We start from the raw sequence: 27320 nt of genomic DNA, 5'->3' as shown, positions 1-27320 counted from the left end.
TAAATCTATCACCCCTCAATTTGTAGCTATGCCCCCTTGTATAAGCTGAAGTCATCATCCTCGGAAAAAGACTCTCACTGTCCACCCTATCTAATCCTCTGATCATCTTGTATGTCTCTATTAAATCTTCTCTCAGCCTCCTTCTCTCCAATCAGAACAGACCCAAGTCCCTCAGCCATTCTTCATAGGTCCTGCGCTCCAGACCAGGCAACATCCTGGTAAATCTCCTCTGCACCTTTTCCAATGCTTCCACATTCTTCCTGTAATGGGGCGACCAGAACTGCACGCAATATTCCAAATGAGGCTGCACTAGCGTTTTGTACAGTTGCAGCATGACATCACAGCTCCAGAACTCAATCCCTCTACCAATAAGCCAACAAACCACAGGACCAAACCTCATTGAATGGAGAGTGTGGGAGGGCATGCCAGGAGCAGCACCAGCCATACCTGAAAATGAAGTGTCAACCTGGTGAAGCGACCAAACAGGACTACTCGCATGTAAACAGCATTAACAGCAAGTGATAGACAGAACTAAGTGATCTCACATCCAATAGGTCAGATCTAAGCTCTGCAGTCTTACCACATCCAATTGAGAATGGTGGTGGAAAATAAACATCTCACTGGAGGAGATAGCTCCACAAATATCCCCATCCTCAATGATGCAATAGCACAAGACATCAGTGCAAAAAATAAAGCTGAAGCATTCACAGCAATAATCAGCCAGAATTGCCAAGTGAGCGATCCAGCTCAGCCTCTGCCAGTTGTCGCCAGCATCACAGATACCAGTCTTCAGCCAATTCAATTCACTTCACATAGTATCCTCTCCCCAGAAAGTCCTGTAGCCACTCTGAGACATCCTTGACCCTCATACCAGGGAAGCAATATGACATCATTGACGCTTGTTTGCAGCCACAGAAATGTCTGTCTAATCCCATTATAACCGAATGCCCTGTGAAAATTGCATTCCCACACATTTTACTCCTTCCCCCTCTATGCAGCAGAGCCAAATATGATGCAACAAACTTCTCTTTTACCCCCTTATAAAATTGCAACTGCAACCAATATTTCTACACCTTAATCTTCCTTTGATCCTTCCACTGTTCCTACCAGACTGTTTATCCAAAATGAAGATTGTGATAGACACCCCAAGGCCCCAGTCCAATTCTTCCGAATTGGCCAATCTGTTAGGCACATTTACTTTTGGGCACTCTGCAGTTTGTCAAATGCACTGCTATGCAATTCTTTGTGCATCAAGCACCTTTCAAATTTCATTACATCCAGTGCATTAGATCCAGATCTGCTCAATAAGTCAGATGTCTGTTAATTTTTACTTTATCCAGTACATTGAACATCTCTAACTCTTATCAGGCACCTCTATCCTGGGAGCTCTATTTAACTTCTTAGATACTTGAACATAGTTAACTGTCCGGTTTACCTTTCCACGTATTTCTCTGCTGAACTGGGATAATGATCTTCTAGTGAATTTCAGCTTTAATTATCATTACTTCTTTAGTGGTCCTGCTGCCCCATGAGATTTAAAATTATCTCTTCATGATGTTTCCCCATAAGGTAACATATGTCCTCACTTGCCTCAAGATGATTTTGAAATCATGCACACACCAAATGTGTACCTACTATTCATGTGTATATTGATTTGCATACCTTTCACTTTAGGGGTTTAGTTAATGCTGCAACTTCTGGAATCTGGATTAAATTAGCCCTTGAAATCATTATCTGAGACCAACCGACATACAGGCCAGTCAGTTTGTTTACAGCAAAGATTGTTTGGCCGCACACACAACTGTCTATCAACAGCTAGTGGGTTTTGTTGCTCCATTGTGCTCCCTGTACTGTATTCGCTTGCACTTTAAGACATTTGCACAGTTTCTTCTTTAACTATGGTCTGAAAGGTTCGAACTTAAAGCTTAGAACTTCATCCATAATTGTGCCAATGTGTTTTAACTTTAAAATCATGTTGAAAGTTACTCTAACTTGGTAACTTCAGTTCTTACATCTAATTAATTATTAATTCTCAGCCTTATAGCCTATAGGATTTTAGATTTATCATCAAGTCTTTGCAAACTTCTCCATTTCCTTTAGTTCTTTTGGCAGTCAGATCACCAAAAATGCTTGTTTTTAATAAGTTCCAATTAGTTTGGAACTTATTAAGTTTGGAACACCCAAAATTAAATTAATTAGTTTGAAACATCCAAAATTAAAATGAATTCTGCTTGGTCTTTTGAGAACTGGTGCAAGGGCCAGAAAATTTTCAGTGTAGGAAGCTTTTTAACTCAGATCTGTCCAACCCAACTTAGAATTGTTGGATCAATATTTCAAAGTAAATTATGCTTCCCCTTTAATCCAAAATTACAAATCAAATAAAAACACACAAATATCATGCATATGAAATGAATGCAATTATCCCATATGTAGGCTGAAACAAACAGCTTGGGCTTTTAAGGAGAGAAAAACAGTCCAACTTCATTCAGAAGCATCTCATACCCACTAACCATTCAAGAACATGCAAACACACAAATATTGCACAGAGAATGGTTTCATTAAACACACCAGCAGAGACCCACACACACACAATCACAAGTTTGTTATTCTTTCTGACTTTTCCAACTATTTTCTAGACTACTGTGGTGCTTCCAAGGTAATTTCTACTAATTGTTTTCTGAAATGTATTTCTATTCATGTACTTGCCTATGAACCCATAGTTAACTTGTTTCTACTTTTTGGTAAGTTTGTGGATTCACCAACAGAGTCCAAGGTATCACAGAAACATATAATACAGAGGTGGCCTTTGGCTCTTCAAGTCTGTATTGCCAAAAGTATACTACTACATACAGACGTGAATCCCACTTTCCAGCACTAGGCCCCATTGTCCTGAATGTTGTGACACTTCAAGTGCTCATTCAAGTACTTTTTAAAACATTGTGAGCTTTTTCACCTAAGCTACTCTTCAGTGGACACATTCCAAACCTTCAGTACTCTCTGAGTGGAAAGCTTTTCCTCAAATCCCCACTAAATCTCCTGCATTTCACTTTAAGATTATGCCCACTTGTTGTTGACCTGAGAGTAAGACTTAATTATAATCATTGTTACTTTATCCTTCATTTTGGGGCAGCATGGTGGTTCAGCGGTTAGCACTGCAGCCTCACAGCGCCAGGGACCCGGGTTCAAATCCAGCCTCAGGTAACTGTCTGTGTAAAGTTTGCACATTCTCCCCATGTCTGCATGGGTTTCCTCCAGGCGCTCCGGTTTCCTCCCACAGTCCAAAGATGTGCAGGTTAGGTGGATTGGCCATGCTAAATTTCCCATAGTGTTCAGGGGTGTGTGGGTTATAAGGGGATGGGTTTGGGTGGGATGCTCCAAGGATTGGCGTGGACTTGTTGGGCTGAAGGGCTTATTTCCACACTGTAGGGAATCTAATCTAATCTAATCATATGCTACCTCAGGATTTTGTTATCTACCAATCAGGTCCCTAACCTTGGGCCACAAGCTACAGTGATTCTGAACCATCCACTACCGCCACCTTCCTCCATTGATTCAAGCTTACCTGTCAGGCAATTATTTTAACGAACCCCGGCAGCTCTCAGTTCTGCATTGAGGTTTTCTAGCATAGCCTTCTGCATACTTTTCTCAACTCAGAACCTGTACTCAGAGACAAACTTGGCACTCAGGTCTCCTGTCGTTGGTTCTCTGATATCCACTTCAGTTACCAATCCCGTGATTACAATGTGGATCTTTCATAACTACAAATGATAAAGTAAAGATGATCATTCCTCGATCTGTTTCCTCACCAGCACTGTCCAGATGTAGCATATTGCATCCTTGTTTACACACTTAAGATGAGGGCTTTCCCTGATACCTGAATACACTCCAAAATCAGATGTCATGTTCAGAACTAGCAATCTGTATTCATTATGAGCATGCAATGAGAGGTCCTGCTCTCATGAATGATCATGGGGATGCTGCCAGTACAACACTTGAGCAGTAATTTATACAGTTACAGAAAGTTCACTCGACCAGCTGCTTCTTCTTTTATTAGATCTTTCCATATAATTCCCCTGATCATATGTTTCCTTAATCACATTGTTATGTGACTCTGTCTCTTCCTCCATCTGATGTCATCACCTCTTGATGTGACCATTTTATATGACTCCCTGTCTCACAAATTTCTCTCAAGCTTTATTTGCTCAGGTTTTACACCAAGTATCCCATGCTCCCCATTCATTGCTTTCTCTTTGCACTGACCACCATGACATGAAAGGCACCTTTGAGGCCAAGTTCATCTGGACAAAATCTATTTTGCTGACACAATTATTTCTCTTTCCTTAATGATGATAATGCCATCACTCAAGCATGGAAAAAATGTTTTCAATATCTCTCAAACATTAAATCACACTGGCTATTCACCAGATTATCGTAGACATGCAGAAAATAGGTGCAGGGGTAAGCCATTCTGCCCTTCGAGCCTGCACCACCATTTGATATGATCATGGGTGATCGTGCAATTTCAGTATCCCACTCTTTCTCTTCTTACCCCTTGATCCCTTAAGCCACAAGGGCCATGTCTAGCTTCCTCTTGAATATATCTAACAAACTGGCCTCAACAACATTCTGTGATAGAGAATTCCACAGGTTCACAACTCTCTGTGTGAAGAAATTCTTCCTCATCTCAGTCCCGAATGGCTTACCCCTTATTCTTCTTATCACCCATTATCCTATGTTAGAATCCAATGGTGGACAATGAACATAGGGAGAGTGCATCAAGCAGTCATGCAAATAAAAAACAACATGCTACACAACCTTGATAGTACTCCAGCTAAGACCTCAAAGCTTTTGCTTATATCAAGAATCTACGCATTCATTCTGTGCCCAGTGGATTTGAGAGGAAAAGTAAACTCCCCCCACCACTTAATTTCAAGAATGTAACAATTGCAAGTATCTATTATCTTCAAGGATAAAAATAAATTGTGCAGTGAAAACTATCGAGATATTTTCCTGTCGGCCGTAGCATGTAAAATTGTGACCAGCTTTCTCCTCAATCTCCAAATTCCTACGGCAAAGAAATTGTGCTGGAGGCAGAGATGGCTTTGATTATCCATAGGAATATCTGACATGATTTTTTTTTGCCAAGAACATCGATAGAAATGCTGAAAGAAACTTTGCATTTATTTACCTGACCAAAGCATTTGATTCAGTAAACCACAAGGCTCTATGGTTTGTTCTCCAGAGATCTGAACATCCAAGAATCTTCATCATTAATCTTACAAATACTTCATGATGCTAGGACTGCAATTGTCTTGAGTGGGGATCTGAAATGCCTTCAAAATCTAGACTGGCATATAGCAATGTTGTGTGGTATTCCCCAAAACAATAGTTATTTTCCTCAAAGAGCAGTTGCTCTCCAAAATGGAAAACTCTTTAACCTTAAGCACCTCCAAGCGAAACTGTCCACTACAGATATATGTTACCAATGATATGTAAATGAACCTGGTGCTATCATTCACTTTGTAGCAGATTCGTAAAACACTCTCGATCTCTTCAATTCTGCAGATATAAGGCATGGCCTGTCCCTGCTTTTTCTCTAAACAAAATGCTTATCGAGCAAGACCTGGCTAGTCAAATATCCAACTTCTTGTATCTGTTGATGGAGAATTTCTGAAATATATTGCTTATTTCCTATTCCTTACCAATCACTGCTCTCAAAAGGCGACGTTTGATGAGGAGGTTCAAGACCAAGACTCACTATACCACTTCAATCTTCTACAAGTGACAGCAGTGAATGCTTGACAATGAAGACCTTCCACAAGTCAACAAAAGTCTTAGTGTACAGAGCAGTTACTGTCATGATACTTCTGAGCTAGAAAAAGATCCAGCCTTTGAAAAGTTTCTCCAGCAATGCCTCTGCCCCATTGTCTGAATTCAATGAGGGGACAATTACCACACTAGCTTGTGGGTTCCACCATCTCATGGGACACCTGATGTATCTAAGTATTTGCAGTCGAAAAATTGGCCTGTTTAGTCACATGAAACCCACAGCTCTGAATAGAAATCATCCTCAAACTGATGACCTCACCCATTAAGAGCTTGATTTCAATGTCATTCTCACTGATACCTGTTGGTCATCAAGCTGGCCTGCCGACCAATGAGCAATTGGTTCTTGCGAAGATCATGGACTATGATTCTATTGGTCCATACTAATCCCAGGTTGGGATCTCAAAATCTTTCCAATGTTTTGAAGAATTACTATTTATTACAAATAAATAGGTTCTAGCTATTGGTAAACAACTGTGACATCACCACGGAAGTAATGTTCCTGATTGCTGTTCAGGGCTTATAGTTTGGCAGTAGACCCTGCTGCCCATTTAGCAGCAAATAAAATTTTATTCTAAAGCACAACCTTATTTGCAAAAACAAAGACTGAATTTTGGTAGAATTGCTGAAACCCCTACCTACCTGTGGTAAACATGAAGTTTTACCTCATTTTTCTTTGCAAAATGCATATTGATTTGCCTTTTTTAGGTAATCGTTGAATCAAAACCCAAATTTTCTAGAAGAGAAATAATACAAATTCCATGTCATTCCAAGTGGCCCACTTGAGCTCATAATCTAATTCTCTGTTCAATTTAGTATCAGAGATAATGGGAACTGCAGATGCTGGAGATTCCAAGATAATAAAATGTGAGGCTGGATGAACACAGCAGGCCAAGCAGCATCTCAGGAGCACAAATGAAGGGTCTAGGCCCGAAACGTCAGCTTTTGTGCTCCTGAGATGCTGCTTGGCCTGCTGTGTTCATCCAGCCTCACATTTTATTATCTCTGTTCAATTTCACTGGTTTACAAGTTTCAGGGTAACTTGAGAGTGCAATGTCAGCTCCACCACATTAGCTCATTTACACATTACCCATCAAATACTGCATGACACACTGGCAATGTCACAATAGTTAGGAAGAACGTATCAAAGCATCTGCTTCATGTTCAGGTACCACTTTTTCCTAAATACAGTCACTGAGGATTCAAGTCCACTTGAACAATTTGCAAATAAAGACAGAAATGCCACATATGAGAAGTGAGTGAAGACACGACCCTTAATTTTAAAATTTTCCTTGTCCCAGAAGTGTGTCCACTCAATGAATGCTCAATGACAACTGCGCTGTCAAAATACTTTTGTTCAGTAGAGAAAGGTTAACAATTTAAATATTCCCGAAGCCTGTAATGAGCCTAAGTATACACTGTTCAGCATCTCAGGTATTTTGCAGCCCTTGAGTTTTCAGCCCAGCATTAACATTTATTAAAAATTCTGGTAAAGCATATCGTGTGACATTGAATAAAATGAAGGCATCTATAACTTCCAATGCCACGTTAGGTAACTCAGAGAAATTCTTATTGCATGACCTCTTTTCCCAAATACCAGCTTGGCTTTGCTAACTTTACAGATGGTAAGGTCCAATAAACTGCAATATGATAATGATCCCTCACAAACCCCACTATTCCTGGAACAAAAACAGAAGTTGCTGGAGAAATTCATCTATGGGGAGAAAGTAGAGTTAATGTTTTGAATCCTGTGACTTCATCAGACCTGTGATTCTTGGAGTTGTCAGAAATTTAAAGAGTTTTTCAGAGTATGCAAAATTCCCAATTTGCAGTCTTTATAGACCCAGGTTAACAAAAAGTAGGAGCACATTTCTATATTTAACAACAACTACTATTTATTACTGATAAATAGATTCTAGCTACAGGTAAACAACTATGAACTGTTGACAAATAAGTCAAGAGGTTAAAAGTCTCACATCCTTATCAATCTCCCCCACATACACAACAGACAAAAAAACTCCCACTACAGCTGGAGGGACAAATTAGGAATTCAATTTAATGATGCCTCCCCATAGGATTTACTGGGATGATTCTGTTGCTTGTCAGAACGTGTTCTTTAATCTCACTTTTCTGGATACTTTTCATCTCCTTGCAGAAGGTACAGAGTGACTGGTTCCCAAACTGTAAAGTCTCTGACTTATTGGTTGAACTGCAATAGCTTACAGCAAGTGGTGAGAGAAAATTAAGTGGCTTTCTTCAGGCTTTAGGCATTTTCTACCGCAAAGAGGCACATCACCTCTTCATCTATAGGTCTGAAGGCTTTTGGCAATATCATTCACACCCATTTTTGACTGCAAAGTTGACATGACTATGGGTGTTACTGTCATTTTCAGTGCCTCATTCAACCGTGGGTGATCTATCCTATTTCATTCCTTTTCTTTGATTTCATAGCAAGTGATATAACTGTGTGACTTACTAAGGTATATAAGAGTCAACCACATTGATGTGGACTGGAGTCAGATACAATCCTAATAACCAGGTAAGGACTGCAAATTTGATACAGAGCAGCAGTGAACAAGATGGCTTTTTATAATGATCAATAATGATTTAATAATCACCAATGAGACTACCTTCCATAATTCCACATTTATAAATTAATCAAATTGCACCATCTACCATTGTGGAATTCATAACGTTTTTGCAATTTAATTCACAGTGTATTTACCTAAGCCTCTGGCTTATGCGTGATATTATCACTCTATCATTGTCTGTCCTTAAACCAGGTTTCTGACAAAGATGTCAAAATTTGTATCCATTGGAATTAAGGGTGCAAAGATGAAAGGGTATACCCGAATAATGATGAGATGTAGCGAAACTAGGGAGAAATATTAATGAAGGTCTTTTGTCAATGGCAGAGCCTTTGGCTGGTGGCTGCTTCACAGCGCCAGGGACCGGGGTTTGATTCCACCCTCGGGTAACTGTCTGTGTGGAGTTTGCACATTCTCCCCGTGTCTACGTGGGTTTCCTTTGCGTGCTCCAGTTTCCTCCCACACAGATGTGCAGGCTAGGTGGATTGGCCATGCTAAATTGCCCACAGTTTTCAGGGATGTCTAGCTTAGGTGGGTTATAGGGGGATGGGTCTGGGTGGGATGTTCTGAGGGTTGGTGTGGACTTGTTGGGCCAAAGGGCCTGTTTCAACACTGTAGGGATTCTATGATAAGAAATTGAAACATGCCATAATCTGATTGAGGTAGATAGCATACCAACTTTGTGCTGCCAGCTCCTTTTAATGATTGCATCATGTAGCACAGGATGAAGTGGATTGCTGACTGGATACTTGTCCAATAATATTACACGAATCCTGTTGATCAATGTAGAACTGCCCATCACCCATTCAGCAGCAATGAGGATTCATGTCTAACATGTCCTCTGGACATCTTAACAGAGAGAGCATTGGTTTTTCCGCTCTTCGTAGAGAGGAGCCACTTTCATCTGATCCAGATTCTCATGATCAACATTTCTGCATTCTTCACACAGTTAAAACCTTGCAGATTAACTGATTATTTATTCCAGAATAGTGTGTCTGCATTGGTGTTGGAGGAGGTGTTATAACATGACAAAGTTGGTAGAAGGATTTTGTATCAAGTGCTTATTGAATACTTAGCCCATTCCTTGCTTTTTGGGTTATTCCGCCCTTAACAAAAGAACAACTGCATTTGAAACATTATAATGCTTTGTGAAAGCTTTATCAATCTGGCTCTGCGCAACAACAGCCATACATAATAGATTTTCGTTCCCTGCTTCTGAACAAATACCCATTTACAAATTTTTTAACAATTAATTCATGGGATATGGGTGTTACATCCTGGACCAAAATTATTGCCCAACCATAACTGCTCAGGAGATGATGATGGTGAGCTGCATTTTTGAAATGCTGTGGTCTATTTGGTGCAGATAGAGCCACTGTGTTGTTAGGGAGGAAGCCGGCATTCCTTCCGATTTGCTATCACCTGTGTGGATCTCCAAGGCTCAGGTACAACAACGACCTCGAGAGTTGCAGCGTGTCTCAGATTTTGTCCAGGTTTTGGACATTAACTGCTTCAGTATCTGAGGAGGCATGAATGTTGCTAAATATTGTGCAACCATCAGTGCACATTGACATTTATTCCCACCTTTTAATGGAACGATGATGTTGTTGAAGCAGTTCAAATTATTTTTGCCAAGGACACTACACTGAGGAACTCCTGCAGAAGTCCCCTGGAACTGAAATGATTGACCCCCAACAATTACAACCATTTACTTTAATGTGGTATGAGTCAGCCTTCCCCTAATTCCTGTCAACTCTAGCTTTGTTAGGGCTCTTTGATGCCACATTCGGTTAATTACAGCTTTGCTGTCAAGTGCAGTCACCCTCACTGGACTTCACCAGTTTCAAAATCTCCCCTTCCCCTACTGCATCCCTAAACCAGCCCAGTCCGTCCCCTCCCCCCACTGCACCACACAACCAGCCCAGCTCTTCCCCCCCACCCACTGCATCCCAAAACCAGTCCAACCTGTCTCTGACTCCCTAACCGGTTCTTCCTCTCACCCATCCCTTCCTCCCACCCCAAGCCGCACCCCCATCTACCTACTAACCTCATCCCACCTCCTTGACCTGTCCGTCTTCCCTGGACTGACCTATCCCCTCCCTACCTCCCCACCTATACTCTCTCCACCTATCTTCTTTACTCTCCATCTTCGGTCCGCCTCCCCCTCTCTCCCTATTTATTCCAGTTCCCTCTCCCCATCCCCCTCTCTGATGAAGGGTCTAGGCCCGAAACGTCAGCTTTTGTGCTCCTGAGATGCTGCTTGGCCTGCTGTGTTCGTCCAGCCTCACATTTTATCACCCTCACTTCTCTTGTGTTTAGTTATTTCATTCATGTTTGGAGCAAGATTGCAATGAAGTCAGGAGCTGAGTGGGCCCAAACTGAGTCTCAGTGAGCAGTTTATTGTTGTATTAATGCCATTTGACAGCACTGTTGTTGACACCTTTCATCATTTTGTTAATAATTGAGGTTAGACCCTCAGTCCAAGCAGGGCAGGTAATTTTGTCCACTAAAGCCACTTTATCCCCTGACTCTGTACAATTCAGTCTTTCAGAGACTTTCCCCCATGCATTTAAACCTCTGAGGCAATATTAATACTCCCTAATCCCAAAGGTAATCAAGCCAATTTAAAAATATTTATCCATCCACATTTATAAAACTCTTCTTTTCATCTCCATCCTACTGACCTTTATAGAGAACCCAACAGCAGAGAATAATGAGAAATGTTAACGTGAGATTTAATTTTAATTTCTCTGCCTGCCTTTGACGAATGTTTTTAAACTCAGTGCCAATTAATTGATTACAAATTTGAAACCAACATTAAGTAGAATAAATTATGCAGCTTGCCACTGAGTCAGCAATTGCTGTTGAAATATTTGAACATTTCAACCATTCACAGAAGACTGATAACACCGAGCTGATAACAAAGCAAAAACTGAAAGGTAGCTTGATCTTTACTTTAACAGCAAAGCAATTGATATACAGTATATTTGCTGAAAAGTGTCAGATGAACAACCTGAGCTTAATTCAGTGTGATATTAATGTATTACTTGGCTTGCTTTGGCTGTGTCGACTCTTTTATATATGAATTTACTTTTAAAGATTTGCAAAAAAATGGAAAGCAACACTATCAAAGCTATCAAAACAGTTAGTCGTGATCAAGTGAAAATGTCATTGGTATCAGGTAAGTTACATTCCAACAAATGTGTTGAGATCTGATAATGTTGTGCAAGATCTGGAATCTGACTAGGAACCAGAATTGTTTTCTGTTTTTTCATGGAAAGAGGATGTCACTGACAGTGTCAGTATTTGTTGCCCACCCCAGTTGCCCTTGACAAGTTCGTGGTGAATGTCTTCTTGGAACAATTGCAGTCCATTCGGTGTAGATGTAGCAACAATTCTGTTCAGAAGGGAATTCCAGAATTTTAATCTATTGACATTGAAGGAACACTGACATGATTCTAAGTCAGGATGGTGAGTGGCTTAGTTGGAAATTTGCTGGTGGTGGTGTTGCCATGTATCTACTGCTCCTGTCCTTCTGGCTAGTAATGGTCATGGGTTTGGAAGCTGCTTTCTAAGAGGCCATGGTGAATTTCTGTAGCGCACTTTGGTAGATAGAGCACACTGCTGCTTCTGAGTGTTAGTGGTAATGGAAGTAAATGTTTGTGTGAGGTGACAATCAAATGGGCAATTTTCCCTTGATGATGTCAAGCTTCTTGAGTGCTTCTGATGCTGCACACTCCCAGGCGAGTGAGGGGAATATCCCTTCACACTTCTAACTTGTGCCTTGTCACAGGCTTTGAGGAGCCAAGAGGTGAGTTACTTGCTGCAGGATTCCTAGCATCTGACCTGCTTGGTTGCCATAATATTTATGTGGCTACATCAGTTCAGTTTCTGGTCAATGGTTATCCCTACAACATTGATTGTGGGGATCCAGTGATAGACGTGGTACAGTGGCTCAGTGGTAACTACTGCTGCGTCACAGCATGAGGGACCAGGGTTCCACTCCCACCTTGGGTGACTCTCTGTCTGGAGTTTGCACATTCTGCCCCTGTCTGCACGGGTTTCCTCCACGTGCTCCAATTTCTACTACAGCCCAAAGATGTACAGGTTTGGTGGATTGCCTGTGCTAAATTGCACACAGTGTGCAGCCTAGGTGGATTAGCCATGGGAAATGCAAGGTTACAAGAATAGGGTAGGAGGATGGAGCTGGGTAGGATGCTGTTCAGAGGGTTGGTATGGACTCAAAGGGTCAGATGGCCTGTTTCTACACCGTGGGGATTCTCTATAAAATTGTCTAGTCTCTATAATGACACTAAATATAAAGAGGTGATGGTAAACATCTCCCTTATTGCAGGTGGTCATTGTCTGGCATTTGTATGGTACTTGCCGCTTGTCAGAACACACCTGGATATTGCCCAGATCTTTTTGCATTTGCACATGGACTGCTTCAGTATCTAAGGAGTCACGAATAGTGCTGAATATTGTGAGGTCATCAATAAACATCTCCACATCTTATATAATGATGGCGGGAAGGTCATTCATTGCTGAAGTAGATGACTGATCTCCAACAACCACAACCCTCTTCCCATGCGGCTGATATGATTTCAATGAGAGGAGATATTTTCCCTTATACTCATTCATTTCAGTTTTGCTCGGGCTCCTTGAAGCCACACTTTGTCGAATCCAACCCTGATGTCAAGAGCTGTCACTCTCACCTGGCCTCTGAAATTCAGCTCTTTTGTCCATGTGTGAGCCAAGGCTGTAATGAGGCACTACCCAAACCAAAGGACACTGAGCCATTTTTTGCTAAGCCGATGCTGCTTGATAGCTCTGTTGATGACACCTCCCATCACATTACTGATGATTGAGAGTAAACTAATGAGCAGGTGATTGACCGGGTTGGATTCAACCTGGTTTTTGTGTACAGGAAATACCTGGGCAATTTTCCACATTGTCAGGAAGATGCCGATTTTTTTTAACTGTGCTGGAAGAGTTGGTTCAGGGAGAGGCAAATTCAAGAGCTCAAGTCTTCAGTATTATGTCTGGAATGTTGTCAGTACCTGAGCCCTTACGATATCCAGTAGCCCCAACTATTTCTTGATATTATGATCCTGATATCACGTGGACTGAATCATACTGACTAAAGATTGGCGTATGTGGTGCTGAGAACCATTGGAGGAATCTGAGAGGAATCATCCACTCAGCACCTCTGGCCAAAGATTGTTATAAATGTTTCAGCCTTTTATCTTTTACACTGATGTGCCAGACTCCCTCATCATTGGCATTGGGTGATTTTGTGGAACCTTATTCTCCTATGAGTTGTTACATGACTATTCACAACTGGACCTGGTAGGACTGTAGAGCTTAGATCTAATTCTTTAGGTTGAGGACACATTTAGTTTTCTCTATCACAAGCTGTTTATGCTGGTTCACAAGCAAATAGTCCTGTGTTTTAACTTCACTATGTTGATACCTCACTTTCAGGTATGCCTTGGTACTGGTCCTGGCATGCCCTCATGCGCTCTTCAATGAATCAAGGTTGATCCCTGACTTGATGGTAATGGTTAAGTGGGGGAATGTGCCAGGCCATGAGGTTGAAGGTTGTGTTGGAGTATAATTCTGCTGCTAGCCCATAGTCCCTCATAGATGCACAGTCTTGAGTTGCTGGATCTATTTGAAGTTGTTCCCATCTAGCATAGTGACAGTGCCACACAACACGATGGAGAGTATTGCCAAAATGAGATGGTACTTCACCGCCACAAGAACTGTGTGGTGGTCATTCTTACTGATACTGTCATGGACATCTTTGTCAGGAAGCCTGGTGAACACGAGGTGATTTGTTCTTCCTTTACCTGCTGCAACCCCAGTCTAGCGGTTATGTCCTTGGGACTCAATTAGCTCAGACAATAGTGATGCTGCTCAATTATTTTTGGATACAGATACTGAAATCCAACACTTGGACGACATTGTGTACTTTCTACAAGTGATATTCGATATAGAGTACTGATTCATCAGCTGAGGGGCAAAGGTTGGTGGTGCTGGGAATGGGCAGTATGTGGTAGTCAAAAGGAGGTTTCCTTGTCTATATTTAACTGGATGCCATCCAACACTGTGGAGTCCAGAGCAAATATTGAAGATTTTCAGGGCAACTCCATCCTACCCAGGGACTTCAGCCGTGTTCAGACTATTCCGAGCTCTTCTACCCTTGCCCCTTGCCCTCTCTCCTACAACAATGATAGGGTCTCTCTGGTCCTCGCTTACCACCCCAACAGCCTTTGCATCCAAAAGCCGACATTTTGTTAAGATCCAATGCAATACCACAAGGAGAGACTTATTCTCCCCTCCTCCTTTGTCAGCGTTCCTTAGGGACCATTCCCTCCAGGATACACTGGTCCTCTCCTCCTGCATTCCCAACACCTCCTCACAGTCCCACGGCACCCTCCCACGCAATCTCAGAGGGTGTAACACCTGCCTGTTTACTTTATCTCTCCTCACTATTCAAGGCCTCAGAGATTACCTTCCAGATGGAGCAGCAAATTACCTGTACTTCATTCATTCTAGTTTACTGTATTTGCTGTTCACAATATGGTCTGCTTTACACTGGGGAGATGAAATGCAGGCTGGGTAACTGCTTTGCAGAACATCTATGCTCTTTCACAAAAATGACCCTGAGCTTCCAGTTGCCTGCCACTTCAACACACCATCGTGTTGCCACATCAACATTTCTGATACATTTCTGGTGCAGTGTTCCAGCCTCAGCATAAGATCAAAGAACCACATCTCATTTCCCACTTGGGGACCCTGCAACCTGAGGACTCAACACTGAGTTCAATAACGTTAGAGCCTGACTATGTCCTTCTACCCACCCCACACCCAGTCCTGTTATGACATGGCTGCTTTCAACAATGGCTACAGTCACCCATTCTTACTTCATATAGGCTGCCTTCAGTACAGCTCACACATCCTCTCCTGGTCTTAGCTCTTATTATCACTTATTCAGTTTTTTTTCTGTCATGGTGTGCTACTCAAAATCTCCTTATTTACCGGAACTTTCATCTTTCTTTCTCTCTCTGGACTCCATCTCCATGTATGTGCTCACCTGTCCCCTTCCCTCCCACTGTTCCCAACCTCATCTTCAGCATAAATACCACTTTTTCCCGGCTGCTAACATAGAACACTACAGAGCAGTACAGGCCCTTCGGCCCTTGATGTTGCGCCGACCTGTGAAACCAAACTGCAGTCCGTCTAACTTACACTATTCCATTTTCATCCATATGTTTATCCAATGACCATTTAAATGCCCTTAAAGTTGGCGGGTCTACCACTGTTGCAGGCAGGGCATTTTATGCCCTTACTACTCTCTGAGTAAAGAACTTACCTCTGACATCTGTCCAACATCTATCACCCCTCAATTTAAAGCTATGTCTCCTTCTGCTAGCCATCTCCAGTTCTGATGAAGGGTCACAGGACTCGAAATGTTAACTCTGCTTTCGTCCGACTGATCCTGCCAGACCAGCTGAGTTTTCCCAGCAATTTCTGCTTCTGTTGCTCAAATAATCAGTCAGGATGAATTTCAATCTACACTAGTCAGGGAAATGTCCTCTATGCCAAAATTCAAACAACATTCACAAAAGCAACTGAAAGTAACCTGGAATGGCATGCACAACAAGAGGCGCCCAATTAGGAAAGAGAAGAGGAATTTCTTCTCTCGCAGGAGAGTGAAGCTGTGGACTTCATTACTGTGGAGAGGTGTCAAATCTAGTCCATTAAGTATATTCAAGGCTGGGATAGACAGATCTTGAATCAGTAAGGAAATCAAGGGAAATGGGAAAAAGGCAGAAAAGTGGGCCTATGCATTATCATATCAGCAATTATCTCACTGAATGGTGAAGCAGACTCAACAGACCGAATGGTCCACTTCTGCTCCCGTGTCTTTTCAATAAAATCAATTACAGCAAGATCTGCAGAAGTTGTTGATTTGGAAGCCTGTTCCATGAGGACAGAAGTTATGAGAGTGTACAGGTACCAACTTTGCTGGCAATGGAAAGACAGTGTAAGTAAGGTTACCACCCAGGACATAGCTCAAAATAGAAAAACCTGTAAGGTAAGTAAAAGCTTTCCAGAGTTTAAAGTTAAGAATCCTGACTCTTACTCTTCTTTTACTCAGTTTGCAGGTCCACCACCTACAGTTCCCCTACTCACAATTATATCCTCGCCACTTCCCTTCAGTTCACCATGACCAATACATCGCACTCCACTACTTCCTCTACACTCATATTCTACACTTCTTATTCTTACCAGAATAAGAACCCACATTTCCAAATCTTACACACAACGTGTATGAATGATTCTTCCCTGACATGCACATTATTAGGATAATGTCACAAACATACTCCTTTCATACAAGCTTATATTATGCACAACATGAGCTGAAGACCACAAGTAGAAGAAGTCAGGACTGTGTGCACAGCCAATCCTTTTCACATTATTAGAATAACTATTGTGCTTCCTCCTTAATTTCAAGTGCTGAAAATTTTGATGCCCTTATGAATCGGAGAGGAGCTAACCCGATGAAGCAGCATCACTCAATCATAGGAAACAGCAGCTCTGAAACATGCGTCAGGTGTATATTAAAAGAAAAAGAGTGTCTTCAGGAGGGAAAGGCACATGAGGTCATAAGTGCTAGCTCACTGGGAGGACAATATCAGATACTAGCTCAGCTACTGATGAATCAAAAATGGATTTCAGTGATCGTAGCTCCCAAAGAAGGCTGCTGGACAAATGTCAGGAAATGTTATTGGGCAGTGGGCAGCCTGTCAAAGTCCAGGAATGCATTAATTAAGAGCATGAAAGAATTCAGCTCCAGCTTGCATTTCATGTTTTTACATGGCTACAACAAAAGTGAAAGCAGCTTACAGCAGAGGTAACGTTTTGATATACACAGCAAGCCAGCAGGGACGCTATGTGCCATTACATTTCTTCAACAACCCTCTTTTCTTTGGAAAAACAAAAAAAAATTACATTCATTATCATTTGCAGTTAGAAATTACCCAAGCTACCCAATATACATAATCAAAGAAAAATGACAATTTATGAATAAAACTGTAATAATTTGAGTCAGTCCCACTTGCATCAATCTCTGCACATGCATTTCACTTATTATCCCTGAAGCTATTGGATTTTTTTAATGACATGCATCCAAGTTGTTGTTACCAGTTTATCTTGTATCTACTCAGCCCTGGGGTGATGTTCCTTTCCAGGGGAATGTCATGCTGCAGTGACTGCCTGATCAGGGCAAGACACTTGTGCTTCTCATTCAATTTCTAGGTTGATGACGCTTAGCGTCCGTAGAGTTGCTGTAGCTAGTTTTGATTCTAGTGAAAGCTACTTCTTGTTCTGGGCCATAATGCACCATCTGAAACAGTGAGCTTGCATGTTTTGATTTCAAATTAGGTTAGAATTTTGCTAAATAGTTCACAATTCCAATATGTCCTTGCACTGCCTTCAAACATCTGTTGATTATTGTCTCTCTGCAATAGATTCACATTGTCAAAATCCAGACAATGTCCTTTGTTGTCAGTATACGTTCTATACACTTGACTTCTGGCATCTTCAACTGCAGTTTTTACTTCTTGTTCCATTGTTTGTTCTTAACACTCTTTACCTTCCATCTCTCTTTGATGACTGCCTCTTTTACTTTCATATGATTGTCATAGCTGCCAGCTCCTTAAGAAACAATTTCATGGACTTATTACTTTTTTAATCATTTTTTCTTAACACCTTCTAGGTTGTTGAGGTTGTTGCTTCCGCTAACGTTCCTTGAGAATAGTTAGAATTCTCCTCAGCAGATGCTGATTGGTCACGTAATCTCATCTTCTTTGAGATGACCTTCACCAGGGAGACTTCAAAGATCAGCTTTCAAATTGTCTAGGATCTGTTCAGCTGTCAATGACTAAGTGGCCTGAAAAAATGCTGCCAATCACGGTGGCTCAGTGGTTAGCACTACTGCCTCACAGTGCTACAGAACCGGTTTTAATTGCAGCCGTGGGTGACCCTCTGTGTGGAGTTTATACATTCTCCCTGTGTCTGTGTGGGCTTCCTCCAGCTGCTCCAGTTTCCTCCCACAGTCCAAAGATGTGCAGGTTAGGTAGATTGACCATGCTCCATTGCCCATAATGTCCAGGGACTTGCAGGCCAGGTGGATTAGCCGTGGGAAATGCAAGGTTACAGGGATAGGGTAGGGGGTGGGTCTGAGTGGGATGCTGTTTGGAGGGTTGGTGTGGACTTGATGGGCCAAAATGACTTGCTTCCACTTTGTCGGGGTTCTATAAAATTTTTTTGGGTTATCAGGCTAAGTTTTGAAATTATTTCTGGTGAGCTGAGCGGATTTTGTTTCACATCTACCATCCTGGCCTGCAAATCTTCATTCATCCAATTGCACTGGACTCTCAACATCATTTGTCCTCTTGGAATGAGTATCATTCCATCATTCAGTCTTGATCTTACCATTGAGAGCAATATTTTTGGGTCACTACCTCGAGTCACTTCACAGAGATTTGAGAAGCGCATGATGTTGTATACAGCACTGGTATCAAGCTGGTACTTCACACTCATTTGATGATCTCCTTCAGCAATTATCATTCAACGGTCCAAAACCATTTGTCACTTTTAGATCTGATGATGCCACCTTTTTGCACGGTGTGTAGTTTGTCTTTAAAATTATCAGTTGACATCTCCCCAGCAGTCATTTTTGCAAACTTGCTTTGCTTCTTTCTGGCAAAGCACTGGCATGCAACATCATTCAGTTTCTTGCAGGTGGAGCACTTCTTTCCCACTTCTGGGTGTGCTTTTTGTTTTGTAGTGAACTTCACATATTCACATCCTGTGCTCTGACCTTCATCTTTCTGTTGGTCCTTCTGCAAATGTATCTTTCTTTCATCCAACATGTTCATCTCATTTAGCCTGGAATGACTATCAACATAATGCAAAGCCTGATCTGTTCTCCCATTAGTACGCTCATTGTAGATTGACAACTTCAAACCTTCTTCCAATGTTAATAGCTTTATTGAATAAGTTTCTACTGTCTTGGCAGACACGATCTCACAATAGCATTTCTTACGCTTAAGGCCATCTCTCTGAAGAGATCATTATTCACTTGTCCAAACTCTCAGGATTCAGCAAGTTCTGTCACTTTTTAAAAAAAAATTCATCCCTGGGTTATCAACATTGATGGCTAGGCCAGCGTTATTTTACATCAACTGAATAGTTTGTTCAACCATTTCAGAGTTCAGTTAAGAATCAACCATGTTGCTATGGGTGTGGAGTCACATGCAGGCCAGACAAGGTAAGGATGGCAGATTTCTTTCCCTAAAGGACATTAGTACGTCAGATGAGGTTTTACTATGATCAACAATGATTGCCATTAAGCAAGTTCTTAATTCTAAATCCAGTTATTGAATTCAAATTTCACTGTCTGCCGTCGGGTATTCAAACCCATGCCCTAATATCATTAACCCGAGGTCCTGGATTACTGACATTACAACAATGCCACTATATGTCCATATTATAGACATTCAGAGCAGTAGACTTTCCATCCCCAATTCTAATGTTAAACATAAACTGTTCATTAATATCATTAATAAAGTGACCAAAGCATGTCTTCAAAGCTTTCAAAATATCTCCCCCCTGGTTCTCAGTAAGGTTTAGGCTGCAGTATTGCAGTTTGTAGCATCCATTCCCTAGCATTGATGACACAGCCGCTACTCTTATTTGCTCAGTCTTTTTATTAAATTCTGTGGTCATTTCATGGCTTTCCCAGTAAGACGGGAACACATTGTTTTCCGATTCCATAACAGCAGTGAATGGAAAATTCACAGCCATTCCGACTCACACAGCATTTCAAAATTGCTGGTTGTGGTTTTAATTTGATTTTGCTGTTTTGCTGCTCTCCTATCCCACTTAGCTATGCTAAATTGAGGAACTTAAAGTATAATCAATTTTCTGGACCTAAATATGATTCTGAAATGAAACATACTGATTCCTTGATATGTATACATTTACTTCTGGCTCAATAAAGTATAAACAACAAACCGAATTAAATTCAGCTTGTTTTCGTGCTATTTTTCAGTTCCCAATGTATGTCAATTACTCAGTTATCAACCTAAAAACATTTCATTTTTAGCTTTGTTATTCGGACAGTGTCATTGGGGAAGTGGTAGTGTAGGATAGGGTTATTGCTTTTGGTTTGGTAATTCAGAGCAATGCTTTGGGGACAGAGGTTCAATTCCCGCCACAGCAGAGATTGAAATTTTGACTTCAATCAATAAATGAAGGCATAGGATACTGCAATGTCTATGGGCTCTGACAGCATTCCAGCAATGATACTCAAGACTTATACTCCAAAACTTGCCATACCTTAGTCAATCCTCCACCATCAACATCTTGTGTGTTCCTGTTGATCTTTAATTGTTGATCTGGAATACTTTAAATTTGCCTGGATGAGTGCAGCTCCTTCTACACTTTTACCTATTGAACATCTTTAATATTTACTCTCTGCATCACTGTGTACAGTAATATAGTATGTACCATTTACAAGACACACTGCAACAACTTACCAGGCCTCTTTAGGCAACACCTTCCAAACCCATGACCTCACCACACAGAAGCAGAAGTTGGCAGGTATGGGAGAATCAGCAAATTTTCCTCTAAGTCACCACCAGCCAGATTTAGAACTATATAACTGTTCCTACACTGTTGCTGGGTCAAATTCTTGGAACTCCCTCCCGGCACTGTGGGTGCACCATCATCATTAGGATGCAGCACTTCAAGAAGGTAGCTCACCAATTGCTTTTCAACAGCAGTATGACAAAAACTGGCCTTGCCAGCAACACCCACATCCCATGAAGGACTAAAAAAAATTGTCCTGAGTGGACTGAATGTTGAAATATTTCAACAGTACTTGCTGTCTCAATCGTAAGCTTATTCATTATTTAAATTCAGATAGGTTTCAAATTTGTAATCAACTAATTGCCTGACAGGGAAACATCGTCAAAATTAAAAATAAATCCAGGATCAAGATAGCTCTTGCTACTTTCTGTTATTGCTTTCCACATAAATCAAGGAAAAGATCTTTATCAAGTGCAGCGTGTTCTCACTGAGTCCTGATTAAAGCAAGGACGTGGAAAATCTGACCACTAGGCCATATGAAAAAGCACAAACAGTGGAGGAAATGAAAAGCAACAGGAATAGCAGATGATGCAGGTGGGTAGCTCTCTCCACTCCCCAGGCAAAGAAGGCAAACTTAAACATTAGCTACTGAACCATGTGCATATTAACACCAATAGCTCATCACCATCTGTTCAGTATGTCGACCCTATGGACTCCACAAAATAAAATGACGTCAATTCAAAGATGACTAATCAATCTCTACTTGACATAAGTTTAAGAATAAAGAAAATGAAACACTAATTCTGCCAGATTCCAGTGAATTGATCTCATTATAATGAACATAGAATGTAGAACAAAGTAATCCGAATTACCATACTTCAGGACTGCCATCTTTCAACAGATTGAAAAAAATTTAAATATTACAGATATAGGGAGCTGGCAAAATTAGGGTGAATTTAATGTTATACAATGTTCATGCATTTGAAGGATTGTGAAGCCTAACTGAATTATGCTGCTAAGTACTTAGTGTGTTACATTAACTGTACATGACCTTAAAATTCACTGTAAGTTCGATGCTAATAGCTGCAGCTGCCTCTCCGGCTATGATTTCAGAATGAAGGAAGTAAATATAGTCAGGGCAAATAATTCCTTTGCACTTAGCTATGAACATGAATAGATAATGAACATTTTTATGGAGACAGACAAAAGTAAATATACATAACTTGTATTATGCAGAGTCTGCAGTGTGTCAATATGTCTAATACAAATTTCTGAGTCATAGGATGCCATTCAGCCCACTGTTTCTACACCGACCCACTAAACAACATCCCACCGAAACCCAGGCCCCACCCTATCCCCATAACCCCACATTTCCCCTGGGCACTACAGGGCAATTTAGCATGGTCTATCCACCTAACCCGCACATCTTTGGACTGTGGGAAGAAACCAGAGGACCAGGTGGAAACCCAAGCAGACATGGGGAGAATGTGCAAACTCCACACAGACAGTTGTGTCAGGCTGGAATCGAACCAAGGTCTACAGTGCTGTGAGGCAGCAGTGCTAATCACTGTACACTCGATAGCACAGCCAGGTCATCTATTATTTCTGAATTAACTTCCTAATGAACAAAACCATGGATATAATCTACAGCTTACTAAAGCCTTCAGTTTTGAGGAAGGGTCACAGGACCCAAAACATTAACTCTGTTTTCTCCTCCACTGATGCTGCCAGACCTGCTGAGCTTTTCCAGCAATTTTGTGTTTGCTCCTGATTTACAGCATCCACAGTTCTTTTGGATTTTTTTTATCTACAGCCTAATATTTATTTCAGAAATATGATGCAGTTAGAACATTTTAAGTAACTAGATCAACACCTATACATTAAGGAACAGAAAAATTCATTATCCTTTACATTCAAGCATTGATAAAAAAATTGGATTGCCTAAATTGGATGCGCAAATTTACAATGCACAGCTACACTGGAGAATAGCACATATTTTACACACAGCAGGGTGACTCATCAGAAAATTGGATATAGTACATTTGTTTTTCCTTTCAGCAGCCAATAAGGTTAGCAGACCCACCACTGCTGCAAGTCTTCAAAGTTCTACTTACCATGCACACTGTCAAATTGCATCACGTACCAGAATCATACTTGGTGGGTGCAAAACAACCCTAAAAAGATACATAGAGCCACTTACTGACAAAACCTGAAACTTTCGATGAGTTTTTGAATCTGCAAAATTGTTTGACCTAACAACAGCTACATACTATTGACTTTTGCCTGTGTGTACATAGCAATAAGACGTTTCAACTGAAAAGGGAAACAACTCCATGTTAGTGACAGAACACATTATGAATCACTTAGTTCTTCCCTTGAAGACCAATACATCACATAACTGGGTAATAGTCTTTTGATGTTGTGGTAGTGTTCCTATCTCTTGGCCAGAAGGTGCCATTTTAAAACCCCCCTGACCTGAGATGTATCATAACATGCCCAAACAGGTTAAGTAAAATAATTATGAACTGACTTGCCACAATTAAGAATATAGATGGCGTTCCAATGATATTTGGTGAGAAACATGAGAAGGGGGGAATACAATGACCAGAAGCTCAGAAAAATGCAACAACAGAGGGAGTAATGAATTAACAAAAGGTGAAAGACAGACACTACGTAATGATGCTAACTCATTATAAGTAATTACTAGGGTCCTGTGAAAAGTACATTGACATTTCTTATCAGTAGCTGCAATAATTGCCTGAATTATTAGTTAGTTTCTTGGCTAACATGTTGCTTGCAGCGTAGCAATGTGCATCAGATGGGAATTCAATCAAGCCTGAATATACAATCATTGGTATTTCACAAGTTATTTGGATCAAGCCCACGGTACCTAAAATGGATTCTTTTAATGTAAAGTAAAAGGTATTAATGTAGAACTGACTATTTTGTGCACATTATCTTAGTTGTAGCCTAGAGGGGCTACTTTCTGTGAAAACATATGCTTGAGACTCCTGCTGAATGCTTGCCATTTTTCATGTGACTTACTGAGTCGCTAGATTAATATGTAGACTAACATGAACTGACATTATCTGCACTGTGCATAACACCTGACTGTATATTCAGTTATTGTATTAGATATTTTGCAACAAAATATCATGATTTAGAGATATAGTTTGTGGAATCACAAGATATCCAGTACAATGATAAATAATATGAAGCTTAAAGAGGAGAATTGAAAAAGCACCAAGGAAAGGGCACTAAAATATGCATGGACAATGTTTGAACAAAAAGAATGGTTCTTGACTTTGTTTTGAATAATTAATGATATTTAATTCCTGACCACTGCAATAATTTTCTTAAGCACAAATTCTTGCCCAAGAGGAATTGGTGCACATACAAAAAAAAAGTATTCCCGAACAGTTACAAACGCAGCTGGTAATATTTAGATCGTCTAACAGTAATATTACAAACAATTAAAGCGAAAAGAAAGCTGCAAGTGAAATAAGACCAGAAAACAATGGAGATGGCGAACAGATTTTGCTTTTGAAACATAAAAAATAAACAACTATTTCTAGTAGAATTCTTCATTTAACGAAAATATTGAAAGACTCTCAGCCAAACTGTGAAGATACTTTTCCAGCAGATCCTGATTAATCTGCAATATATTTCCTGCATTTTCTTGTTCTGCTTCAGAAAAGTAATAAAATGTAGAAAGTGGCTTCAAAGCAGATACTATGCAGGAGTGATCAGAATGCTAACCCTTTGTCTTGGTTCAAGTTTCTATGTTTGTGGCTAATATTTCATCAAGGAACACAATCTGTGAAATAACAACGGATGAAATTCAACTTTGGTGGCTGCATAAAACAGAGCAATTGCAAATTGGTCAGATATTTCGAGAGTAAAATAGATAATGAAGTATGGTCTCTATAGTCGCAGAGAACTATAGACTTGCAGTGTCATCAGAAAGGAAGAGAAAGAGAGAGATGACTGATGGAGAGTTTAACCTAAGGGTCACCACGACTCAGGCAGGGGTCAAAGTTTAGAAGACAGGATCTTCATGGTAACCGTTGAGCATAATTGGGCTGAGTGTATAATGTGTGATGTTGTATAAGGTAGTGGTTCTGAAGGAGTTAATGAAGAAGGTGCATTAGTTCCAGCCTATGTGATGCTGTCACACTGTCTTTAAATTGAGAAACAGTTATTCTTATACAATGACCCAATGGAGACATGTGAAACATCTGACAGTCGATATTGTAATGATGCCTAATAGGTTGTTAATTTTACCTATTGCTAACATGATATGTTATGTAAGACAAATGCTTCTTCCTGAGAACTCTGAGGTGGTTTACTCTGCATTACTGACAATTAGACAAGTCTTAAACTCAGCATAGAAAAGATGATTGAACAGTTAGTTTGTTTCTGTTTCCATATCCTATGGCAGACTGTTTAATCTAATTTTGGTTGTCTTAAAAAAAGAGGATGGGGGCAGCAAACTTCCTCAATCGTAAGCCACCAATGATTGTGACTGAGAGCCAAATTTGACGAACAATCAACCACTGGCTGTTTTGCAACCCTGTCAAAGTCAAATCTTCCTTCAGGGGGTGGGGAAACATTTGAGCTGAACATCAAATAGACAGGACATTGCCCATACAACCAAAGTATCTATCAAAAACAGCAGTCAGGCAGCAGAAACTATAGTCTAGGTCAGTCTAATTAACATTTTCTCACCAAGCTACAGGTGCCAAGTGAACTATTAAATATCCATTTGAAATGTAACACCTGTAATAACAACTAGTAGCTGTTCCACTATCTTCACACCAGGGATCTGCAAGGCTAAGGGCATGATAGTACAATTAAATGGCAGGTAAAAAGAGTTAGAACTAACTGGCTCAGAACTGCAGGTCTTTAGTCCTGAAGGTACTGAGGAGACTGTGGCAAAGAAAGGATATTGACAATTCTTAATTCCTTCAGCAGTTAAATTTTGTATTAAATGGTGTTGAAGAGTAGAATGGTCATGTGTGAGTTCTCAGTCTCTGGGCTGGATTTCTCACTGTGCCATGTCATAGTTGTATATTTGAGCCAGGTTCAGCTTCCTGCAGGGTGTGAAAACAAACAGCAGCTGCACTGTGCTTTCAGAAACAGTTATCTTTGAGCTGTGAGGCCAGTAGAACAGAATTGTTGGAAAACAATTAACTAGCTATTTCTTAAAAAATTACGCTCTTTTTCAACAACATTGAAGTGGTTCATTATTGTTGTCTTCATGCTAATAAATTACATAGGGAAGATACACAACAGGGTGCAAAATTACAAAGACGAAATTAAATCACAAAGCAGCATCAGACGCGTAATTCCTGAAAACAAAGAGTAGGTTATGCAAATCTGATTCACTGGCAATTTATTTTCCTCGAACCAAAAATTACCTTTAGCTTCTGCTACAGCTGACGGGCTTTCCAAGTTTTTGAAGCTTTATATGTGCCAATTGTTTACTTCTGTTGGGGGTAAGGGAGTTCTCCCAATGATCTCACTGACATAACTCACCACCAGACCCTTCCCCTGCCCCAGCACTTCTCTCTGAAATGGAAGAGCAGCCCCATAGTCTTCTGAGACTATGACAAGTTTTGCTGTAGGGATGCCCAGTTGATTTGCAACTGCCTTTGAAAAAGGGGTTGCATTCAAATAAGGACCATTTTGGGTTCAATAAAGGTACATTCCCACCTGCAGGAAAGCTAGGACAATTAAATCCAGGGCTCTCTGGGCGATGACATTGAGATAAAATGAGGTAAGATCTTCAAACTCTTCCTCCTGCAAGTCAAAGTCCCCAACTGCTTCAAGAAGACCACCATCTTCCCTGTACCTGAGAAAGCATATACAATGCGCCTTAATGACTACTGTCCAATGGCTCTGACCTCCATAATAATGAAATACATTGAGAGGCTGGTTGCGACCCACATCAACTCCAGCCTAGATAATAAAATGTGAGGCTGGATGAACACAACAGGCCAAGTAGCATGTCAGGAGCACAAAAGCTGATGTTTCGGGCCTAGACCCTTCACCAGGGAGGGGGATGGGGAGAGGGAACTGGAATAAATAGGGAGAGAGGGGGAGGCGGACCGAAGATGGAGAGTAAAGAAGATAGGTGGAGAGAGTGTCGGTGGGGAGGTAGGGAGGGGATAGGTCAGTCCAGGGAAGACGGACAGGTCAAGGAGGTGGGATGAGGTGAGTAGGTAGATGGGGGTGCGG

At 40.9% G+C, this 27320-nt stretch overlaps 1 protein-coding gene across 10 annotated transcripts in view; it reads right to left on the bottom strand.

Moving 5' to 3' along the window:
- The window catches only part of LOC125459639 (uncharacterized), a 496378-nt gene that overhangs the window by 115904 nt on the left and 353154 nt on the right, over positions 1-27320 (bottom strand). The window contains exon 1 of one of the 10 annotated variants that reach the window (XM_048546253.2): positions 26501-26611. The exons of 8 other annotated variants lie outside the window; for them this stretch is intronic. The gene's annotated coding sequence lies outside the window, so the exon portion shown is untranslated. Of the gene's footprint in view, positions 1-21028; positions 21134-26500; positions 26612-27320 lie in introns of those variants that run through there. One more of the 10 variants, XM_059651680.1, reaches the window with a different exon arrangement.

This window comes from Stegostoma tigrinum, chromosome 16, assembly GCF_030684315.1.
Source record: "Stegostoma tigrinum isolate sSteTig4 chromosome 16, sSteTig4.hap1, whole genome shotgun sequence".
In the NCBI taxonomy this organism is placed as follows: domain Eukaryota; kingdom Metazoa; phylum Chordata; class Chondrichthyes; order Orectolobiformes; family Stegostomatidae; genus Stegostoma; species Stegostoma tigrinum.
This window is presented reverse-complemented; position numbering and strand designations above follow the sequence as displayed.